We start from the raw sequence: 4,622 nt of genomic DNA, 5'->3' as shown, positions 1-4,622 counted from the left end.
TGGAGTGCATCGTTTTGTTAACTTTGTGGTTTATTATTTTGAGTCGTTTGGGACACGGTAACACACAGCCCTCTCACAATATCTTGCTTTACAGATCTATCACTCTTGCCACTTAGAAATGTTCACAAAATCATGCTGCACGTATCAGATGTTCCACGCTCCGGCGCGGTTAGCGCTCACACTACATGCGTACCGCGCCCGAGCCCAACTGAACCGTGCTCTGGCCCACCTCTTCCAAACAAGCCAGGACCGGCTAAACAAACCACGCCCAAGCGCGGCACGGAGAGATCGCACTAGTCAAACGAACCGGGCTTTGGGGGTCAAACGTGCTCGGGCACGGTTAAGATTGCCTAGTGTGAGTACACACTTATTATCCCGCATCCCACACACACGAGTATCTACCTGCCCGCACCCGCATTAATTTGATTCCATTAATGTTATGTTGAGATTTACAAGAAAAATTGTAACTGCTACTTTGAAAAATGAATGCTGCTGTAAAAAAGCACCTTATTTGTTTAAAGTGTTTGCAAACCAAATGTAATAGCACTTTTGTTCATATAGCAGTACTTTTAAATGAAAAAAGTGCAAAATACACTACTTTTGAACGCATTATTGAATGTTGTGAATAACAATGTGATTAATCGTGATTAATCACAGACAACCATGTGATTAATCGCGATTAAAAATTGTAATCGTTGCCCAGCACTAATTTTTACTCATATTAGTTATTCTAGTTTTACTGTGATATCTAGATATTAAGAATTCTGAAATTTTGCTGGTGTCTAAAATGTCTAAAAAAATAAATAAAAAAAAATATATTTTTTTTTTCATGTCAGTCTATTGTGTTAAAACCAACTATTTCACATAAATCTGCCCCTAAATGACACATAAGAATAAAGGAAATGTGATTGATTACTTTGCATGCCAGTCATACAGTTTCTTACTGTCTAAGTAGAGTTTATGCAGATAATCAAAAAGAACAAATATTGGTTGAAGGTATTTATCATAGCTTTACCATACAATAATCCATTACTAAATTGTTTATTATTGACATTTGACCCACTCTTCGTAATCAGAAAGTAAAACATATCATTTGACTGATTAAGACTGTTATAGTATGGACTTTTTTTACAAGACTGTGATGACACATTTCAAGGGTCATCAGCATCGCAAATCCTTTCCAGGCCCGGTTCTTGATGGCTATAGAAGGGTGGGCTGGCAGATATCCTGGGTGGGCATTTTTTAGTCGTCATATTATCTAGAAGTCTAGAAGATATTTATACTGTACATATTGCTATATTAACTATATTATATGTACACTGAAAAAAGCTTTCATGGGTAGCCTAGAATATCATGCACTTTCACAGCAAACTAAACTTTTTTTTTTCTTTATTGAATAAAAAAAACCCTCTTTGTTCTATTTCTCTGGATTATTGTTTCTACACTGGTGACTCTTTTCAACTAACTTTTTTTATTTAAACCAAACAAGGCTGTAATCATGTCTAGAACATTGGAGGGACCAATTGTTTTGAGGAAAATATAAAGACCAGACCACTATGGTATTTATTTAAAGAAACTAAATAAATAAAGGATTTAAATGGATTTAGGGGAATAAATTAAAGAAAAAAAAGAACAGTAAAAGAACAAGTATAACATGTTTTGTAAAGTAATCAATCTGAACTGCAAATAATATTTTTATTTTAAAATATGCACCCATTCAATTTCAGTTGTTGAAAACGCAAAACAGAAAAATGCTATTGTCTCTGATTGGGTGGGCAAGACTGTCATTTGGGTGGGCTTAGCCCACCCCTGCCCATGCCTGGAGCCAGCACCGCTCCAAAGTTTTTTGTATCTTCATTAAAAAAAAATTTTTTTTAAAAGTATGTACATTTATAACACTATACTTTGTATGATATTACCTTTGCATCAAATAAAAAAAAATAAAAAAAAACGTTAACTAGTGACGGTAAATTTGACATCGTTCTCTCTACTGACTGCTGTTATCAGTGTCTCTCTGTCGCCCCCCTTTTTTTGAGCAAAAGGGAATGCAAAAATTTTTATTTGTGGTAGTCCCTCATTCACTGCTATAGAAGTTTACCCAACTATGATGACTTCTGCTGCTGAGAAACCCGTAAATGTGAAAAAGGTCCATTGTCTATAACAAGGGATCCGATGATGTCCTCAGTGTGTAATTAGGCAAATGGGGCTGCTGTTAGTGCCAATGCATATATGCTCACATTTCATTATTCTAAATGTCTAATACTTCAGTTACCCCTCTGAGTGAGGCACATATTTATGTATTTGGCACCGTGGTGCTTCTATATTTGAATGTTTAATCAGTTTGAGTCCTCGCCTAGAGTAAAGAGACAGCATAAAAGACATTGATGGATAGGCATTAATGGGTGATGTAAGCCACCAGTTATCGGCAGCCATGTGCAATGATGAAATGCTTACTAGGGGTTAAGGTCACTGTCTACAGCTAATTGAGAATTACTGTATGCATATATCTTCAGACCATTAAAATAGCCTGATCCTACAAGATGGAAACTTTTATTGTCCATTTTGGAATATCAGAGAGGAAGAGAGTAACTGCATAGCTTGGTAGCTTTGTCTGAGAAAAAGGCAGACGTTATGGGCTTTTGTGATCAATAAGGGCCGTCGAACCCGATCAAGCCACTGGATTAACATCATGTTCTTATTAAGCTTAGAAATGAAGTCACAGAATCAAGTGGAGTGAGCAATCAGATTGTGCTGACACGGAAAACCTCTCCTTGAAGAGATGTCGGAGTCCATTTGAAGTGTGTGGCTGCTTCCTGACATTTCAATGAAGGCAGTATCATGCACTTTCACAGCAAACTAAACTTTTTTTTTTCTTTATTGAATAAAAAAAACCCTCTTTGTTCTATTTCTCTGGATTATTGTTTCTACACTGGTGACTCTTTTCAACTAACTTTTTTTATTTAAACCAAACAAGGCTGTAATCATGTCTAGAACATTGGAGGGACCAATTGTTTTGAGGAAAATATAAAGACCAGACCACTATGGTATTTATTTAAAGAAACTAAATAAATAAAGGATTTAAATGGATTTAGGGGAATAAATTAAAGAAAAAAAAGAACAGTAAAAGAACAAGTATAACATGTTTTGTAAAGTAATCAATCTGAACTGCAAATAATATTTTTATTTTAAAATATGCACTCAATTTCAGTTGAAAACGCAAAACAGAAAAATGCTATTGTCGTCATAATCAATTATTAATTACATGAATCATGTAAATGGCAGACCTACTTTCCATTCAAAACCGTGGAATTTGACAAAAAAATTCAAATAGTTTGCCCAAAAGGGGTAAGCTTTCAACTGAACTGTATAGCCTACATGCATTTTAGACGTTTATATTATATTCTTGCCCCGTCCATGCAATGAATGCACGTTATTGAATGAGAGGGTTTTTAGAACATTAAAATTGCTCAGGTAATTTCAGTGGTAGGCTATGATACATCTATTCATGTAGCCTATTAAACTCCCCGTAACTTGCAAACTCCCCCTGATAGCGCGCAAATATTTCTGGCGATTTCGCTCGTTGTCAGCCTCTGCTTTTCTGCAACAGACTGAGGCCTCGTGAATTAAGCACGCCTTGCATTCAGCTAATAAAAGAAAAATGCTGCAATTTTCTGGTGTTATTTTATTATTGTTGGGGCAGTCTCCAGCTATATCTTAAACTTCTTAAAATGCAGTCCACTTCAGATTGGTTTTAATCACTGCATAAAAAATAACGCAATCTTTATCCAATTCTGATTGGGTGGGCAAGACTGTCATTTGGGTGGGCTTAGCCCACCCCTGCCCATGCCTGGAGCCAGCACCGCTCCAAAGTTTTTTGTATCTTCATTAAAAAAAAATTTTTTTTAAAAGTATGTACATTTATAACACTATACTTTGTATGATATTACCTTTGCATCAAATAAAAAAAAATAAAAAAAAACGTTAACTAGTGACGGTAAATTTGACATCGTTCTCTCTACTGACTGCTGTTATCAGTTTCTCTCTATCTCCCCCCTTTTTTTGAGCAAAAGGGAATGCAAAAATTTTTATTTGTGGTAGTCCCTCATTCACTGCTATAGAAGTTTACCCAACTATGATGACTTCTGCTGCTGAGAAACCCGTAAATGTGAAAAAGGTCCATTGTCTATAACAAGGGATCCGATGATGTCCTCAGTGTGTAATTAGGCAAATGGGGCTGCTGTTAGTGCCAATGCATATATGCTCACATTTCATTATTCTAAATGTCTAATACTTCAGTTACCCCTCTGAGTGAGGCACATATTTATGTATTTGGCACCGTGGTGCTTCTATATTTGAATGTTTAATCAGTTTGAGTCCTCGCCTAGAGTAAAGAGACAGCATAAAAGACATTGATGGATAGGCATTAATGGGTGATGTAAGCCACCAGTTATCGGCAGCCATGTGCAATGATGAAATGCTTACTAGGGGTTAAGGTCACTGTCTACAGCTAATTGAGAATTACTGTATGCATATATCTTCAGACCATTAAAATAGCCTGATCCTACAAGATGGAAACTTTTATTGTCCATTTTGGAATATCAGAGAGGAAGAGAGTAAATGCA

The sequence above is a fragment of the Sinocyclocheilus rhinocerous genome, unplaced genomic scaffold, assembly GCF_001515625.1.
Source record: "Sinocyclocheilus rhinocerous isolate Xijiao unplaced genomic scaffold, SAMN03320098_v1.1 scaffold161, whole genome shotgun sequence".
Lineage (NCBI taxonomy): Eukaryota > Metazoa > Chordata > Actinopteri > Cypriniformes > Cyprinidae > Sinocyclocheilus > Sinocyclocheilus rhinocerous.
This window is presented reverse-complemented; position numbering follows the sequence as displayed.